At 39.1% G+C, this 20,290-nt stretch overlaps 1 long non-coding RNA gene across 12 annotated transcripts in view; it reads left to right on the top strand.

Moving 5' to 3' along the window:
* Nucleotides 1–3,269: 3,269 nt before the first annotated feature.
* The window catches only part of LOC149127989 (uncharacterized), a 159,262-nt gene continuing 142,241 nt past the window's right edge, over nt 3,270–20,290 (top strand). For 2 of the 12 annotated variants that reach the window (XR_016230197.1, XR_016230199.1), the window contains exons 1-3: nt 3,293–3,526; nt 4,929–5,080; nt 15,676–15,727. This is a non-coding gene — a long non-coding RNA (uncharacterized LOC149127989). Of the gene's footprint in view, nt 3,527–4,928; nt 5,081–15,675; nt 15,745–20,290 lie in introns of all 12 variants that reach the window. The other 10 variants (XR_016230201.1, XR_016230196.1, XR_016230200.1 and 7 more) reach the window with 10 other exon arrangements.

Below are 20,290 nucleotides of genomic sequence, written 5' to 3'. Positions count from 1 at the left end.
TACATGTATTTTTTGACGCACAAACATTTTACAATTTTGGAGCAGCACAAAGGCAATTTTTTTTTTTGCAAATGTGACTTTGACATTTGCTTGAAAAGGCATTCTCCATTCTGGTGTAATAGATTTTGGACTATATTGAATTAATTTTATATTTCATCAATTCATTTATAATTTTCTTGATATAGTTTTTTACTTTTAATATTTGGTTCTTGATATTATTTGCATTACTTTTGTAAATGGAAACATTTTCATGAGAGAAAATATTATCTGATTGACCAATTGTCATAACATCATTTTTCAAATTTTCTACTCTTCCTTAATTCAAATGAAATACCATTATTGCTACAAAGTAAGTGAGTAAATGTTTTTATGTACTAGAAGTTAGCTCAGGGCTCTATTGGTTTATCACTTTGTGCATTATTTTCATACATATATAATTTCATATTATACATTTTGAATTATGATGAATTATGTTATTAGAAAATTTATAATGATAAATATTTGTGATTTGTAAATATAATTATCTGGGGGATAAATGACAGTTTTAAACATTGCAATTTTCACCAATAAAATGATGCATCAACTTTTTTCTAAGGTCTTGTATCATTTTCCAATGTAAAATATTAGTTTTCTTAATAGAAATCTTGTATTTTTAAAGAAACTTGGCCCTAATTATTTTTTTGTATGGCATTTCTGCATGGAACCATTTTCAATTATGCTTTCTAATGAGTTATTTCTTTGTGAAAAAGCTCTTGTATGTGTTGGATGCGTGTGTGTGTGTGTGTGTGTGTGTATGGGGTGTATGTGTGGGAGGATTTGCTATCTTATTGGATTTTTTTTATTCATTGTTGTTGTTTTCCAGTGAATCTATAATTTTTGAGGTAGGTGATCTTATCAATAAATAAGCATAATTTTATCCCATTTCCACTATTTATACTTCATTTCTTTCTAAAATTTTTTAAATGACTAGAACAACCAGAATATATTCCCTGATGATGACACAGCATATAACAAATGTCTGCATTAAAATATATAAATGTGCAAATGTGTGTATCTATGTGTGTGTTTCTGACCATCACACAAATCCTTCTAGCTTTTTTCCATCAAAAGGAAATATCCTTCCATTAGTACCTGAGAAAATTATTACCGGGTTAAAAATCAGGAGTGGATAAGAAATTCTATTAACTTTCCTGGATCTTCAAAGGAACCCTTGGTGTTGTGTCATGCACATTGTGGGCGCTTTGGAGGGGAAGGTCCTGTAGCTGCCATTTTGCAGGTGATCTCTCATTCCCACATGGTCTCACTGGCTGGACTGGGCACTTTTTTGTACCGTTTAGCAGTCCTTCACACATTTTGATTTTCCTATGTGAAAGATTCTTGCATTCTAATTGCATTGCTCTTTTTCTTTTTTTGAAAGATTTATTTACTTGAAAGTCAGAGTTACACAGGGAGAGAAGGAGAGGCAGAAGCAGAGAGAGAGAGAGAAAGAGAGAGAGAGAGAGAGAGAGAGGTCTTCCATCCACTGGTTCATTCCCTAAATGGCCACAACAGCCGGAGCTGCGCTGATCCGAAGCCAGGAGCCAGGAGCCAGGAGCCAGGAGCCAGGAGCCTCCTCCAGGTCTCCCATGTGGGTGCAGGGGCCCAAGGACTTGGGCCATCTACTGCTTTCCCAGGCCATAGCAGAGCTGGATCAGAAGTGGAGCAGCCAGGACTCGAACCAGCATCCATATGGGATACCGGCACTGCAGGCGGTGGCTTTACTGGCTACACCACAGCACTGGCCCCTAGTTGCATTGCTCTTAGAAAACATTGATGAATTTGATTTGCTGATATTGTATTCAGATTTTTGTGAGTTTAATCTGAATTTTGTTTTGGATCACTGCCTTTGTTAGTTATTTGTATCAAGGGGCTGGCTTGTGGCATAGTGTGTAAAGCCACTGCCTAGGACCCTGGCATCCCATAGGAGTGCTAGTTGAGTCCCAGCTGCTCCACTTCCAATCCAGTTCCCTGCTAATGGCCTGGGAAGGCAGTAGAAGATGACCCAAGTCCGTGGGCACTTGCACCTGCATGGGAAACAGGGAAGAAGCTCCAGGCTCCTGGCTTTGGCCCAGCCCAGCTCTGGCTTCCCTAACCATCTGGGGAGTGAACCAGAGGATGGAAGATTCTCTCCTCCTCCTCCCCCTGCCCCGTGTAACCCTGACTTTCAAATAAATAAATAAATTTTTAAAAATAAATAAATTTAAAAAAAGACTTTTGTGGAAAATAGCCACTAATATTTAGTACTGTACACATTTGAAAAAAGGGAGATTTTTCTTTCATTGAAAGTTTAAAATAGCTCTTCACTCTATTTACTTCTCTGTGTAATTCTGACTTCCTAATAAATAAATACGTAAATAAATCTTAAAAAATATTTTTGGGGAAAACAGCCACTAATTTTTAGGATTGTAAACATTTGAAAAATAGTAAGATTTTTCTTTATTTGAAATTTTAAAATAAGTGGAATATGTAACTCTGGGCACAAAATTATTCATGGAAATATACCTTTTAATTCTTTTTATTTTATGATAATATATTTAACCCACTTATTACTTACACATGTGTCAGCTCTAATTTTTATTTCTTTAATTTAATTATGTATTTCAACAGATACTTTGTTATTAAATCAGACTCTAAAATTTATTAATATATAGTCTATAGAATATCTGATATTTGAAAAAATGTAACTAGTATCTCTGTTATTTTTAATTACTGGTATTGAATACATGTACTTTTACCTTTTTACTATTATTTTTGCCAGAGGCATTATAATTTTATTAGCTTAATCATCATCTTAAAATATCCAATTATTGGATATATTTACCTATTTAACTGTTCCCTAATTTATTTTCTTATATTCCTAATTCTTTTACCATGAATTTCTAGAATGTTTAATTTCTGTTAATCCTATAACTAAAGGTTTACTATGTTTATTTTTACTCCTATTTTCCCTTTTAAGGGTATTATAGCTTTTATTTTTCTTCTCAATATTACCTTGGCTTTATCTTCAAAGTTTTTTATGTAATAGTCTTTATGTTGCTATAGTTACCTTTTAAAATTATGTTAGGGTATCTCAAAGGACATACATACATTCTCTTTACTGGAAAAATTTTAAGTGGAAATTGACAAAAATAAGGACATAAAATTAAATGTATGCAGTGGCATCACTGTAATTTTACACATTTTCAGTAAGTGTAAGGGAGAGAAAGAGGGAAGGGGAGGCGGAGAGGGAGAGGGAGAGAACTTTCATCCACTGGTTCACTCTGCAGATGCTGGCAAGTACTAGGATTGGGCCCCACTGCAGCTGAGAGCCAGGAACTCAATGAAGCCTTCCACATGGGTGGGAGGAGCCAATTACTTGAGCCACTCCCACTGCCTCCTAGGATCTGCATTAGCAGACACTGCTACCAGCCCTCAGACGCAGGCTCTCTGTTGTGAGATGCAGGAACCTCTGAAGTTGACATTTCTTCTTTGACATGAAAACTGCTCGGTATTGTACTGTTTTTATTTATTTTTTCTTTCCTTCATATCCAGTTTATTGCAATGATATCAGAGAATATGGCTACAAGCTTCATTCTTAGAAATGTGTTGAATTTTTTGGGGCGTTGATAAATTATTAAATTTTGCAAATGTACAGTGTTACCATAAAAGGAGAATTCTCTCTGTTGCATACAAAATTTTATACATATGATTAACTCAGTGCTATTAACTATGTCTTCCAGATACTTTTTGTTTCTTTTTTAGAAATTTTATTTAAGGTCTACAAGTATCATGCATTTCGTGTAGATTTAGGAACATAGTGATTCTTCCCACCATACCCTCCCTCCTTCCCAAGTTCTCAACCTTCCTCCTCCTCCCCCTCCTATTCCCACTCTTAATGCATTTGCCACAAAGGTCAATGGCAGTCTATTAAAGTAATTTTTTCTTTTTTTTTTGTCTTAGATTCATTTATTTTATTTGAGAGTCAGAGTTACAGAAAGAGAAAGAGAGGGAGAGAGAAAGAGGTGTTCTTTATGCTGGTTCACTCCCCAGATGGCTACAATGGCCGGAGCTGAGCCGATCCAAAACCAGGAGCCAGGAGCTGCCTCTGGGTCTCCCATGTGGGTGCAGGGTCCCAAGCACTTGGGCCATCTTCTACTGCTTTCCCAGCAGGGAGCTGAATTGGAAGTAGAGCAGCCAGGGCTTGAACCAAGCCCATATGAGATGGGCAGGCAGAGGCTTACCCTACTATGCACAGCGCTGGCCACAATGTCATCTTATACATTTATTTGTTCATTTCTCTTAATGTTGTATAAGTGATAACTTGATATCTTTAGATAAAAATGTATGTGTACATGCTTTTGGGAATAATTTCTCCTTTTATTAAAATTAACTTTTCTCTATTTTACATTTTTATTTTGACTTAAATTTTCTTGGTTATTAAACTAATTCCTGATTTCTTTCTGTTGTATTTGTTAGATCTCTCTTTTCTTATTCTGTTGCTTGCTTTCATTTTTTACATCTGTCTGTATTGGGCGTGATTTTCCTAAAGAGTGTATTGTTGAAATTTGTTTGTGGCCTAACAAAGATGCTTTAGTGCTCCACAGACAAGTTAATTGACTTACACATATAAAATTGAATATACTATTATAATAATATGAGTCATCTTTGTGCTTCATTTTGTGTATGGGTGTCTATATCCTTACTTGCTACACTTTTTATCTTTTCTTTTTTCTAAGTTGATTTCTTTATCTGAAAGGCAGAGCTACAGAGAGAGGGGCAGGGGGAAAGAGAGAGGGAAGGGAGGAAAAGAGAATCCTCCATTCACTGGTTCACTCCCCAAATGCACAACAGCTGGGTTTGGGGCAGGCTGAAGTCAGGAACTAGTGATTCCATCCAGGTCTCTCACATAGGCAGCAGGGGCCCGAGTATCTGAGTCATCCGCTGCCTTCTCAGGAGCATTATCAGGGAGATGGATTGGAAGCAGAACAGCCAGCACTGAATCAGACAGGGGATGCTAATGCTGCAAACGCCGGCCCCTTCCTTCGCTGCTTCTGTGCAATAGGTATGTTATTTTTATTATGTCTGTCTCTTTCACTGCTCTGAAGACAAATCTTTTTGTTTTTTATTCAACTAGATTTTCATTTTTTAAAGATTTATTTATTTGTTTTAATTTTTAAAATTTATATAAGGTGAACAAATTTCATGCTATTTCATATGTACATATTTAGGAGCATAGTAACACTTCCCAACCTAACTCCCTCCTGCCCACACTCCCACCCTCCCTCTCTTAATTCTTTCCCTTATTTTTCTAATGACATACTTCAGTTTATTTTTTTAATTTTTAAAGAGATAGTCTTTAAGGTGTAGAGCTAGTTGTAGCACCTGGCTTTGAATTTCAGTCCTGACACGGGCGAGCTATGTGCTTTTTGTCATTTTCCTTGCACTTGCTGTGCACCTATTTTCTCATGTGTAAAAGAGGAATAACAATGGAAGGTGGTTAAATAAGTGACTACAAAGTCCTTAGCAGGATCACTAGTGGGTAGTAAGGAGTCAACAAACGCAAATTTTCCCATCACTAATATTACCCATTTTATTGTTCTAAACTGCAGAATGAAAGCAAAATGTTATACTCTGAATTTTCTGTTCAAGAATACCACCTGTGGAAATAGCTTTAATTAATTTTGCCTGCTCTAAATCAGCTATAAATCTGCCTAGCTGGGACTCTTTCATCTCTTTGATTATGGCTTCTTATCTTAGGCTTTCATCTCTCCTTCAAGGGTGGAAACGATCTCTGTGTTAATCAGACTTTCTCCCTTTAAATTTCCTTATTCTCTGGAACAGCTTTTCAAATGCATCCTATCACTGATTGGATACCAACCTTATTTGTGTATTCTTTTTTTTTTTTTTTTGACAGGTAGATTAGACAGTGAGAGAGAGAGAGATAGAAAGGTCTTTCCTCTGCTGGTTCACTCCCCAAATGGCCACAACAGCCAGTGCTGCGCCGATCTGAAGCCAGGAGCCAGCAGCCTCCTCCTGGTCTCTTATGCGGGTGTGTGGGTACAGGGGCTCAAGGACTTGGGCCATCCTCCACTGCCTTCCTGGGGTCACAGCAGAGAGCTGGAGTGGAAGAGGAGCAACTGGGACTAGAACCTGGCGTCCATATGGGATGCCGGCGCTGTAGGCGGAGGATTAACCAAGTGAGCCACGGCGTCAGCCCCATGAGTGTATTCTTGACTGTAGTCAGTCTGGGTTTTACGTTAGTTTGTTCTTAGCTTGCTTGTTGGTCTTTTTTTAATATATAATTCTTCCCCTCTTTTCCTTTTGTGTCTTTCAATCAAATCTCATTGCTGATTTATCTTAACCTGCTCTATTTTGTCTATCCTGGGCTCCTAATGAGGAGCTGTTATCTTGTATTCTCTTGAAAGTTTGTCTGGACATTCTTTTTTCTAGTTACAGTCATGGGTCATTTTCAGCCAATGTTTTCTCTCCGGATGCTACTATCTTTTTCGTGTTATTTAGGTTTTGCATTTTTTTTTTCATCTCACTAATGTTATTTCTCAATTTTCTTATCTAACCATGCTGAAAGGTAGGGTAGTCCACCTAGACGTATGTGTTCACAAGGTGGCTTTCTCTTGGCTCCTCTCCTGTAGTGGCCAGCTCCCCTCAGCACGCAGCAGGAGGCTGAGAGAGTGACCATGATCTCCTGCAGCTTCCTCTTGTCGCTGGTCTTCCTCTAACACGACTTCATGCTGCTCAAGGCCTCCTCTTGCCTGTTATCAAGGATTACTGCAAGGGATCTTGTGCTCTCTTATTCTTCCTACCCTGCTCGGCTTCTGGGAACTCTATGTCCTAAGCAAAATGAGGTCATGTAAGGGCCTTACCCATCACACCTCTTTACCTTGAAGTTATTTCCAGGAATTCATTTTCTTTGAATGGATCTAGACAAGTGGTCATGGGGTGACAGAAAAAAAAAAATCAGTATTCTGTCCTTTGCATAAAGGACTAGGAGGAAAATACCTAGCTATGTTAGGGTCCCTTTAACCTTGATAACAGGCATCAACATCCTTTCTTGATCTTCAACCCCTAGTTGTGGGGGAACTAATGTAGAAAGAGACATCCTGGAGATGAGAGAGGCTTTTCTTGTAGTACCAACAAGGCACTTATTACTTGAACAAGATTTGGCTCCCAAACTTATACCCATGTTTAAATCCCAAAGTCATATGCTAAGAGATAATGATTAGTATTAATGGTTGATAAATTAGGGTAGAGGCTTGCTCCAATTATGGCATCTGAAAGTTGGGCCTTTGGGAAGCCGCTGAACTCTGGACTACAGTGCAGTGGTGGAACCCGTGAAGGAAATCATGATGGCTTTAAAAGGAGAAACCAGAGAAAGGCTGGTGAAGGGTGTGCTCTGTGTGCCCCTGCCTGCTTCCTGGCTCACCATGTGGTTGCATCTGCCATCCCTAAGCCTTGACGGCTACTTGAACCAACCGGGCTGCCTGATCTTGAACTGGGAACCTCCAAAGGAAGAGCTGAAATAAATCTTCCTAAGAAGCTCTCAGGTATTTTAGTTAAAGTGACAAAGATCTGACTAATGCATTGCTCAAGACTGGAAGTTGTATCAGACTCTTCACTGTACACACAAAATATTCAAATTTTTATTGATTTTTTAGCTCAAGGTCTTTATATATGTATTTTTTTTTGTTTTGCTTTATTGGATTATCTTAATAGGTTTCTAACTTGACTTATTGATGTTTGTCTTATCTCTTCCTTCTTACACTCAATGCTAACAAAATCCTTCAAAATAATCTAAAGCATTCATGCATTCATCTATGAAATTCTACAATAACCCTCTCTCCTTTTACAGCAAATGGCTTAGAATGTTATACAACGTCTATCATTAGATTCCAGCCTAAGTTTCTAGTCTTGTCACTCTTGACTCTTAGATAGTAGGCACTCTTACTCATGGGAGATTCATTCCAAGACTCCAGATGGAGTAATAAAGTAGAAAAAGCTCTTCTATGTCAACCACTGTCAACACTAAACACACCTCCTAAACTTATTTATTTATTTTTTTATTCTGGAGCTGTCATTGTGGTGCAGTAGGTTAAGCCACCGCTGGTGGGGCTGGTGTCCCATAGAGCATGCCCATTAAAATCTCAGCTACTCTGCTTCCTATTCATCTCCTTGCTGGTGCACCTGGAAGGGCAGCAGAATATGGTCCAAGTGTTTGGGCCCCTGCCCCCAACGGGGGAGACTCAGATAAGAGTTCCTGTCCCTGGCTTTGGCCTGAATCTGCCCTGGCCACTGAGGCCATTTGGGGAGTGAATCAGTGGATGGGGGATCTCTTTCTCTCTCTCTGTCTCCCTCTGCTTTTTAAATAAATAAATACATCTTGGGGCCGGTGCTGTGGCGCAGTGGGTTAAAGCCCTGGCCTGAAGCACCAGTATCCCATATGGGTGCCAGTTCTAGTCCCGGCTGCTCATCTTCTGATCCAGCTCTCTGCTATGGCCTGGGAAAGCAGTAGAAGATGGCCCAAGTCCTTGGGACCCTGCACCCACGTGGGAGACCCAGAAGAAGCTCCTGGCTTCGGACCGGTGTAGCTCCGGCCGTTGTGGCCATCTGGGGAGTGAACCAACAGATGGATGACCTCTCTTTGTCTCTCCTCTCTCTATGTAACTCTGACTTTCAAATATATAAATCTTTAAAATAAATAAATAAATATATATTTTTTAAAAAAGAGAAGAAAAGCTCTCATAAGAAACAAAACAAAAAAAAAACAAAACTGAAACCAAAAAAATATATGAATTAGGCATAGTAATAGATTGACAACTAATAATGCAATAGAATTATTATAATAATATATTGCAAGGATTTCATTGTATTTTAAAAATTGTGTCTAATATTATGAGAAATATCTGAAAACAAATATCACATCAGATAGTGCAGTGCCGGAAGAGGACCTAAAGGGATCAGAAAAAGAATAGTTAGTAGAGTTGGAGAAGAGTTGGTGGCCTCTCTCCATGAGTATAGATGTTCCCTAGGGCTCCACAAGGGCGGAGAAGGAAGAATACATAGGTGGTGGGCACCCTTGTTCTCAGAGCTCCTGACATGACCTCTACTTCCCTAACTCCTTGTAGAAGCCAGAGGGTGATTTAGGCTTTTCCCTAAAGATGAATCTCCTGAAGCACAGGGCACAGGGGGAACTGGCAAGGTAAGTTCTAGAGGAATAAAATGAATCAAAATCCATAGATGTGTGTGTGTGTGTAAATGTGCCCGAATGTGCGTGGTGTGTGTGTCTTCAATATTGAGCTTTTCTTTGACTTTAACATCAGAATTGTTTTTTATAACAAAAGCCTCGCAAGGAATGTCAATAAGTTAAACACAAAAACCATGCTGTTTGAATTGAGGCAAAAATCAGACCTGGACATCTATGAGGAGTCACAGCCTGGATATTATAGGATGGCACTGATTGTGATAGTGAGATGCATCTTTATAGGATGGTGGGGGCAAATCAAGCCCACCATGCTTTTTTTTTAAAAAAAAAGATTTATTTCTTTATTTGAGAGGAAGAGTTACAGACAGAAAGAGGGAGAGACAGACAGAAAGATCTTCCATCTGCTAGATCACTCCCCAGATGGCTGCAACAGCCAGAGCTGTGCCTATCCGAAGCCAGGAGCCAGGAGCTTCTTCCAGGTCTCCCACATGGGTGCAGGGGCCCCAGCACTTGGGCCATCTTATGTTGCTTTCCCAGGTGCATTAGCAGGGAGCTGGATCAGAAGTGGAGCAGCCGGGACTCTAACTGGCACCCATATGGGATTTCAGCTCCACCGGTGGAGGCTTTGCCTACTACGCCACAGTACCAGCCCCAAGCCCATTGTGGTTTTACACTGTCACCATGAAGAGTGTAGAAGAAAATCTAACAGACATTTTTTTTTTTTGAATCTACAAGCTGAAAAACAATCTAATAAGCCAGTTGTAGCATTTCCTTCTTTGAATATTATAGGCTGATAGGAGAGTAAGGATAGAAAGGGCCATCTATGGCAATATCATGTCATGATAAAGCCTTAATCATACATAGCATGAAGGCTCATACCTCTGGGATGCACTTGGTAAGCTGTTTCAATATTATGGTTCCATATAAGAGCATGCTGCCAAGATATGCCATTTTTTGTAAGTTGTTTGCTAATGAGACAAAATAAATGCAGAAGTCATCACTTCCATACCAACATACCTACAGTATAAGTAAATTACTACTATGTACACAGACTTGTTTTTTCATGTTGAAATTCAGAGTTACAGAAAGAGAGAGGGAGAGACAAGGAGAGAGAGAGAGATCTTCCATCCGGTGCTTCACTCACATGATAGCCACAACTGCCAGGGCCAGGCCAGGCCAAAGCCAGGAGCTAGGAGATTCATCTGGGTCTCCCATGTGGGTGCAGGTGCCCAAGCACTTAGGCCACTCTCCACTGCTTTTCCCAGGCCATTAGCAGGGAACTGGATCAGAAATTGAGCAGCCGGAACATGAACCACTGTCTATATGGGATCCTGACATCCAGGAAGTAGTTTTACCTGCTATACCACAATACTGGCTCTAGATCTAGTATTTTCTACCTTCATAAAGTTCGTATGAAATTTCCCCCATTAAATATTCATTTTTATCATGTGTGTAGTATATTTGCAATTTCAAATACAATAGAGGGCCTGTGTATTTACTCCTTGGAAAGTAGATGAAGTAGAAAAAATGCAAACTTTCAGTAGGTAGTAAACTTTAAATTCCATATAGCCTCTGGGAAACATTGGCAATGTGGTAGCAGGGGAAGAAAAGCAAGATGTACACATATTCTGTTAAGTTAATAGCATAACCTAAAACATTTCTTACACCACATTCATCTGTCCCTTTCTAAGTTATTATTGCAATTGTGAAAAGCTCTCCAAATTTTATTCCATGCATAAACTATGCTTGTATCATGGGTTATTCATGGCTCACCTACAGAAAGTGTGTGCCTTAAATACACAGTAGGAAGGCCTAAAGGAAGTGGAATCGACTCCAGTACAATTTGCCTCTATATTTTAGTGTCTGCTTGGCTTTTTTTAACTTTTATTTAACGAATATAAATTTGAAAGTACAGCTTATGGACTACAATGGCTTCCCCCCCCCCCCATAACTTCCCTCCCACCTGCACCCTCCCATCTCCTGCTTCCTCTCCCCTTCCATTCACATCAAGATTCATTTTCAATTATCTTTATATACAGAAGATAAATTTAGAATATATTAAGTAAAGCTTTCAACAGTTTGCACCCACACAGAAACACAAAGTGAAAAATACTGTTTGAGTACTAGTTATAGCATTAAATCACAATGTACAGCACATTAAGGACAGAGATCCTACATGAGGAGTAAGTGCACAGTGACTCCTGTTGTTGATTTAACAAATTGACACTCTTGTTTATGGCATCAGTAATCTCCCCAGGCTCTAGTCATGAGTTGCCAAGGCTATGGAAGCCTTTTGAGTTCGCCGACTTCAATCTTACTCAGACAAGGTCATAGTCAAAGTGGAAGTTCTCTCCTCCCTTCAGAGAAAGGTACCTCCTTCTTTGATGACCTGTTCTTTCCACTGAGATCTCACTCACAGAGATCTTTCATTTAGTTTTTTTTTTTTTTTTTTTTTTTTTTTTTTTTTTTGCTGGAGTGTCTTGGCTTTCCATGCCTGAAATACTCTCATGGGCTTTTCAGCCAGATCCGAATGCCTTAAGGGCTGATTCTGAGGCTAGAGTGCTGTTTAGGACATCTGCCATTCTATGCATCTTCTGTGTATCTCGCTTCCCATGTTGGATCGTTCTCTCCCTTTTTATTCTATCAGTTAGTATTAGGAGGCACTAGTCTTGTTTATGTGATCCCTTTGACTCTTAGACCTATCAGTGTGATAAATTGTGAACTGAAGTTGATCACTTGGACTAGTGAGATGGCATTGGTCCATGCCACCTTGATGGGATTTCTTCTCCTGTCACATGATATGCTTTAGTGTGTTTTGCCATCGATAGGTGGATAGAATATATACCAAACGAGTGGCATAGACAGAACACACCATGAACAGAAAATCCCAAAGGGCTCCAACAATAAAGGGGATTTTAAATAATTTTTTAAAAAGGGGATTCTTTTGGGGCTAGTGCCATGGCACAACAGGTTAAGCTGCTATCTGCAGCACTGGTAGTAGCCAATATGGGCACTAGTTCAAGTCCTGGCTGTTCTACTTCTGATCCAGCTCCCTGCTAATGTGCCTAGGAGAGCCATGGAAGATGGCCCAAGTTCTTGGGTCCCTGCACCCATGTGGGAGACCAGGAAAAACTCCTAACTTCTGGCTTGGGCCTGGCCAAGCCCTGACTGTTGCAGCCATTTGGGGAATGAACCAACTGATAGATGTCTCTCTCTCTCCCTCCATCGCTCTGTAACTCCGCCTTTCAAATAGATGATTTTTTTTTTTAAAGGGATTCTTTTGGTAGTTCTCATCTGACTTTTCTACCACATGATTTCACAACCTTTTTTCTTTTGGGATATCTTCTCCCACCATCTGTGCCCCTGCCAATTCCCAAGCCAACTTTTGTTTCTAGCTTCCTTTTTCCTCTTAATGGCAATTTCTAATACCAGGCACTCTTCTAGGACTGTTCCTGGTAACCATCAGTCATGTGACTTTTTTACTATTATTATGATTTTTTATTCATGTATCTGAGACAGAGGGATATAGAGCTCCCACCTGATGGTTCACTTCCCAAATTTCTACGACAGCTGGGGCAAGGTTGGTCTGGGCTGAAAGCGGGAGCCGGGAATCTAGGTTTCTCATGTGGGTGACAAGAAAATAATTAATTGAGCAATCACTGCTGCCTCCCAAGGACTGCATTAGCACCAAGTTAGAGTCAGGAGCCAGAACCTGCACTGAATCCAGCCACTCCAGCTGGGAGCAGATATCTTCACTGCTGGCTAAACACATGCACCATGATGTTTTAAATTTAAATTAATTGAAACAAAATATAATTACAATTTCAGTCCATTTCCATTGCACTAGCCACATTTTAAGGGCTCAGTAGCCACACACGCCTGGTGCCTCCCCTGCTAGACAGCACAGATGGAAAGTACTCCTGTCATCACTACAAATTCTCTTGGATGGCACTGATCCAGATCCTCATAATGGCAGGTTCTTTAGAACAAAGACCATTTTCTCTCCTGTTCTGTTACGCGACTGGACTCTTCTCTGATAATATATTTTTTCTCCTGCATTCTTTCTGTCTCCACAGTCACTATGCAGTCCAGACCCCTCTTAGTCATTCTATGAACCATTGCTTCAGACTACCTGCTCTATTCATCTCCAGCTTCTCTCTACTCCTCCAACCAGGCCATCTCAATTCAGCCACACTGCACCCACAAGGAAAGTTCAAACACCAAAGTTCACAAACCACGTGTGACTATGTCGTCTTTAGAAACTTACTCTAAACTTGAAATTCTCACAGAAATACAAAAGAGCTTTCTTCACATTTTATATCTGGATTTTTTTTTTCTAAAAAATATTTTATTTCTTTATTTGGAAGGCAGAGAAGGAGGGGGAGAGTGAGGGAGATAGTGAGAGAGAGAGAGGGGGAAAGAGAGAGAGGGGAGGAGGCAGGTGTCCCATGGGTGAGTTCCCATCCACTGGTTTATTCCCCAATTTCTTCAATGGCTGGAGTTGGGAGCTGGGAATTTAACCCGTGTTTCCCTGGTGGGTGGTAGGAATGCAAATACCTGAGCCATTATTTGCTACTGCCCAGGATCTGCATGAACAGGAAGTTGGATTTGGGAACAGAACCAATACTTGAACCCAGGTGTTCTGATATTGGTCGCAGGTGTTCCCACATCCTGCTAGGCTAAGTGCCCACCACTTATCTAATTTTTAAGTTGAAGAAAATCGAGTCATTCACCAACATTGTACTTATTTCATCATTATTAAATTCTAAAACCTATATCTTAATATACATAACATATGCCATGCAACAGATTAATTCGTGATTAAATCTTCAAACTTTACATTTGTTGCTTTGTATATAAAATGACCTTTTAAGTAATAATGTAGCATTAATTATGTTTTTCATTTGATGTAGAGTGCTTATAAGCTACCTCACATAGCTACAAATTAAACCATATAGTAATACTTTGTATGTTGTATTCTTCTTTCCAAAAGCTGAGGGACCTTTACAGAAATCATTTTATTAATCTTCACACATTTCAGAGATGAGATATTTAGGTTTTAATTATCCTTCCTTCTGCACTGGGGAAAGCTGTAGGGATGCAGCCATTGCTGCAGCACATACACGGGGTACCAAGAGTGCTGTGCTGTTACAGAGTGGCCTAAAGGCCAGGAAAACGTCTCCTTCTTCAGACACAGGTTATAGATGGGAATTTCAGGAGTTCCAATGAATCACCTTCTGTTTATTGTGAATTATTAAAAACTCTGCTTGATCTGTATTATGACTCAGTGGTCAGATAAAAGAGCTTAAGTCAGGGATAAATGTCTAGTACAGAGATCCTTCAGAAAATTTATGGAAAACAACCATTAAGACATAAGTGTATTTTGGTGCAAAATGATTTGAAATCCACACAGCTTTCTTATAGTACACATTTTCCAGGAGCTTTCTGAAAACACCTCTGTGCATGGATTTCAAAATTTTCGCACTAAAATAACTTATCTTTTAATCCCAATTTCCATGAACTTTTTGAAATACTCTCCTGCAGGACTTTGAAATAAATCTTCCCTCTGCATGTCTTTACCAGGGTCCTTAGATCTGTCTTATTTTTACTCACAATCAAATTAATATCACATACAACTCTTTATTCTAATTGTAAATTAGAGCACAAATTAAATAACCATTATTTTTGCATGAGTCTTGGCCCAGGGATTTAAAAGAACAGAATGTATATAAAAGGGAAGCTCCATTAGGCAAATTAAAAAGGATAACCCCTCAGAGCAGACACGGCAGGGGTACTTCTGTCCCCCTCACCCTGCCTCAGGGTATACACTAAATATTTCCAGGAATACAGACATTTCCATCTTTTTTTCATTTCTTCTTATTTTTTCTACAGCTACATCAAAATGAAGGTTGATAATCATTAGGTTGAGAAAGGAAGCAGTTTTGAAACACACTGAACAGAGACAGACACTATCCCTTATATAATCCAATAATGTTATACAGACAGTTGGGATTGTTCCAAAAACACAGGCATAAGTGTGTGTAAAACAAAGACTAACCCATGGGTTGACTTTAGCAACTAAAGATTAAAAACAAAAATCACAGACTGGAATAAATTGGAGCATAAGAATTATTAGTAATGTTCACATAAAAGCATGTAGAAGCTGTGCCTTATACACTGGGACAAATAAAAGTCATATGTAGGAAAGCAATTTACAGAAATGAAGATGCTTACTAAAATATACTGATAAATAATGTTGTTGCCACATAGTAAAAAAAAAAGAAAGAAAACCAGCCAAAGGTATTTCTCTGTCCTATGTGTAATTTTCTTATATTAATAGTGGTCACTGAATTACAAAGAGATTGTTTAGTATTTGCATATGAAAATTACAATTAATGCTTCAATTTTTTCAGTTCTCTCTTTTGTCCTTTTTGTCACAGGCAGCAGAATCCTGAATGACTGAACTTTCAAGTTTTCAACAACCTTGCTGTGGTATGTGTTCCCCAAAGGTTTGTGGCTTTCACAGAGTCAGTGGCACCCACTTCTTTCCCATGAGTTCACTGTGGGCTGGATGAAGGAGCTGATCTGAAGAGAGAAAGAAGGCATTTGCCTGCCAGTTGGAGAATATCAGCCAAAAACATTCAGAAGTCATCAGTATTCTGATGAAGGGTGATATAATTGTGAGCTCACATTTGAGCTGACGATCCCAAAACTTAGTGCCTAGAAGTAGCAAACATTTAGCATCCCTTAGTGGGTGAGAATCCAAGAGAGGATTAGTGGGGTAATTTTGGCCTCTTAGAAGGTTGCAGTGAAACATGCATGCTGCATTTGTTTCAAGCTTAAATGATGGAAAATGCACTTCCAAGCTCACTCCTAAGACTGCTAGAAGACCCCAAGTTCATTCATGTGGACTTCTTAGAGCAAGTGACGCAATAGACAGCACAAGACAGAATCCAAGACAGAATCACTTTTTTTTTTTTACTCCTACTGTTAACAGTGATTCCCTGTCAATTCCACTACATTTTATTTGTTAGATATGAAATAATTAATGCACACTCAAAGAGAGGGAATTAACACAAGAACTTGACCTGGGAATGCAGATCAGTTGGGGCCATCTTAACACTGCCAACTGGAAGCATAAAATTTTCATTTTTATACCCTTTGTATTTGGTATCTCAGAATTTTCAAAGAACTCAAGATGCATTTTCTTCTTTGATCTTCAGTAACTCTTGAGTTTGGCAGGGTGGTTCTTGGAGTTGGGTCATTTACTTGGTCACCCAAGCAAAATGAGACCAAGTGAGATAAAATAACTTGCATAATCATATCCAGTAAAAAGTAAAAGTGGACTCAGGTCTCCTAATGCTTGGTTTTATTGTTTTTTGAAATAAAGGTTTGATGCCCTCCCACGAGGTATTTCCAATATAGTGGGGAAAGGACTGTGAAAATGAGATGCCAAGTTATTGAAGCTCAGGACTGGGCTGAGAGGCAGGGACCAAGAATGAACAATAGTACCCAAGAGATGCAAGTAGGGGTTGGTTGTTAGGCTTAAAAGATGTTTCCCAGTTAAAGCCAATCAGACAATTCACATAATAATGAGGCAAAGTCAAGATAATGTCTGTTGTATTACCAGATAATTTGAGGATACATGATGAACAATGACTTATATCAAATTGCTAATCAGATGTGTGGCATGGTACCTAATGGCTTTGGAATTTTGTTTTCCATATACAGCTTTATGATGCTGTTTTGATAGCACAGATTTGGAATTGAACAATAGAGTTCAGATCCTGGTTGATACTCATCAGTACCCTGTTCATTTGATTTCTAAATGATTACAGACTTAATGTGACACAATATGATATTCTTTTGAACCAGTAAATAATAGTGGCTACCCTGAATAGGAAAAACAAACATGATGCTTATGACATGAGGTTAGATCAGAGTTTCTTAACCTTGGCAATAATGTTCTTTGTTATGGGGCTGTCTTATGCATCCTAGAATATTTAACAACATCCCTGGCCTCTACTATTTAGATGTGAGTAATATGCCCCCTCCTAATACACACAAAAACATGCTTCTTTCAATGTATGTTGTTATTATTGTTTCATTATGTGAATTTGCCAAATGTTATTCTCTTCTGGGTATACTGTACAAGTTGCTCATCTTAAATTAATTCTTTCACTTCTCCAGCAATAAAGGGAGGGATATAGGTTGGATATTGAGAAGGTCTATAAAGTCGGTATCATTTCTAACCTCGAATGACTGGAGATGAGTTCTTTGAGTCCAGAACTGGCATTTGCTGGTTGACTGAGTGGTAACTGGAACCAAGAAGAGAAAAAAAGCCAACTTTGACTAATTCTTAGTGTATGTTTTAGATCTGGGCTGCGTTTTATGATGGCAAGGGCTTTTGTATGTATGATTAAATTTCCTTTCTTCTTGCCCAAGCAGTTTCTAGAGAGCCTGATTTGGGGGTAAGCACAGTGGGCTTCTCACTATTGGACTCTGTTAGTGATGGATTTACCCACTTGGGTGCAGGTAAGGTGGGAGCCTTTTTGGAGTCTCCTCCTTACAAAACAAACAGCAGAGGTGAGTCATTGAGACCCATTACTTCCTGTGGGGAGTTGCAAGAAAGAAGAGAGCTGCTGGAAACTAGAGGGACAGGGAAGAAGCACTGCACTGCCTTTAATACTTATCAACATTCTTATTCTCCTTCATGGAGATTTAGCCAATCAATGTAGTTTCCAAAATAAATTATATTTTCCTTCAGAAAGGTCTGAGAGTCAATCTCGTGGGATTCTTCTAAATAGTATAAGGGCAGTAGTAACCTGGGATTGTGGTTCTGCAAGATAAATCAGAGTCCTGGAGTCCTTTGGTGAGAAATAAAGTAAGTGGATAATTAAACATGCCTTTAATCTAAATAGGATTAATAGCCCAATGCAATTGGATTCTAGATGATTTTAAGTGAAACATGCACTTCTAAGAAATGATCCTAAGGACATTAGCCCCAACAATATTAAAGTATTGGTAAAATATAATTTTTAAGAAAAAATAATATATCTCTCTTCCTATCCAGGAAAAAGTTCTGAGGAGATCCACATAAATAAAAATATGGCAAGCTCTGTGTGGAGCTAGAGACATGCAGTTAAAGAAAGAGCTTATGATTTTTGGCTCACAGAAAATCCCTTTGAAAAAAAGAGAACCTTAGTGAACACACATGCCCCAAACTCAGAATGAAGTGAATTATTAAAACCATGGGCAGATGTAGACCAGATAAAACACACCAGGCACCGACATCGAAGCTACATGAACTCTGCTCTGTAGCAGATGATACATCAAACTGAGAGCCACTTTTTCAACCCAGTATGTCTCCAATGTTTAGAGAGGCACTGATTAGGAATAAAATTTACACTTTAACATATGTAGTCCTCATCAACTGTGGTCAATTTAGGGGAGCAAATCTTCTTCCAACTCTATTGAATTGAAATCTGGGTGGCAAAATTTCCTCTTGTTATTTCACAATTCCCTCCTTCTCACCCCTTTGCAATTTTATATGAGATGCAGTGAAATGACACAATATGGAGAAAAGTGAAACAAACATTCCATCCAGAAAATGGAATTTTCTGAAAGTGATTAAATTGTACAAAGTCTTAAGAAGTGTTTTCACAATGGCTTAACAGATTGCTGAAGTGGATCAGAGTATACACCATGAATGCCAGGATGTACTTCTTTTATGATGTGTTATAAGAGAGAATATATAGAAATGAATTGTCCCTGAATACTATGAAAACTGAGTAAAAGGAGCCCAAGAGTGAGTAAAGAGGAATTGAAGGCCAACAGCTGCAGGAAGAATTGGAAAGGGCTGCAATTACAGGAATGAGCGGAGGATCTTCTATCACAAGCCAAGACACAGTGGCAGTGAAAGCAAGGTGATGGTCTTTCCATTCAGAGAGCGATACATGAGTGCAGCTATGTAGTCAGAAACCTACAAGGTTGCATTTCTGATCAATGCCAGTCACCCCTACTTTGGTAGATCTGGATTCCGTCTGTAATGGGGGACCCTAGAGTGAAGAGTGAAGAGACAAGGATGGGACTGCTCTGTTGGCTTGGACTCTTGGAGATAGAAGATTCGATAGAATAATTATAACTCTAGTTTCAGCATAACGATGATAAATTGTAGCATCCATACACTCTTCTGAAGAATCCTACAGGAGGAAAAATGAATCTCTTTGTTTGCAATAGCATGCGACTTGAAGTTTGTTAGAATATCAAATGTTCTCTCTGGCAAACAGAAGCAGGCAGTTGTTTGAAATAAGGAAAAGACTTACTGCTGGGCTGTGGCAGGATGCCTTGCTTTCTGAATTGAGTTTATTTTTTAAACATGAACTGGAACTGGATTCTTCCACCCTTTATCTCATCTTCCTTCCTTGTGAAGTTGGCTATACTGCTATATTTGTCAAGTATGCAAGGATTTCAACAACTTCTGAACATCAGCCATGCACAGCCCACAGGACTGGGGTGCTCCTTGGACATTATCTCATTAAATTTTTACAACAATCTTAGGAGGCACGCGTTTCATCCGCATGTACTGTCGAGAGAATTGAGAATCAGAGAGGTTGGGTGACTCAGCCAATTGTCTGCACCTGATTAGTATTGCAGTCAGGTCTTTCTGGACACATGGTTGCTACCTTGAAAGAAATTCAGTTCTTCCTGCCTGTAGTCTTGGGGGTGTTAGCAAGTCACAATTTGCTGACAGAGGCTGGAGGGCAAGATTTCAACTTGTGTAAATACATGAGAATGTATATGTACATACATGTGCAATTATATGTATCTGTACACATGTGAATGTGTGTGCACATGTGTATGTGTGGATGATAGATTTTATTCACATGGCTTGCTGCTATACCTGTTGCCAGACCCACCAAATTAATTTCTATGAGAAAGTGTTTAGAGGTCTGGGAGAAATGAGACAGAGACTGAGCTGCAATGATTCCCAGAGCTTTTAGCCCCTCTGAGTACAGATCGGATTAATTGCCAGCCCATTTGTCATTCTATTAT

The sequence above is a fragment of the Oryctolagus cuniculus genome, chromosome 2, assembly GCF_051225735.1.
Source record: "Oryctolagus cuniculus isolate XC-2025 breed Fujian yellow rabbit chromosome 2, ASM5122573v1, whole genome shotgun sequence".
In the NCBI taxonomy this organism is placed as follows: Eukaryota; Metazoa; Chordata; class Mammalia; order Lagomorpha; family Leporidae; genus Oryctolagus; species Oryctolagus cuniculus.
This window is presented reverse-complemented; position numbering and strand designations above follow the sequence as displayed.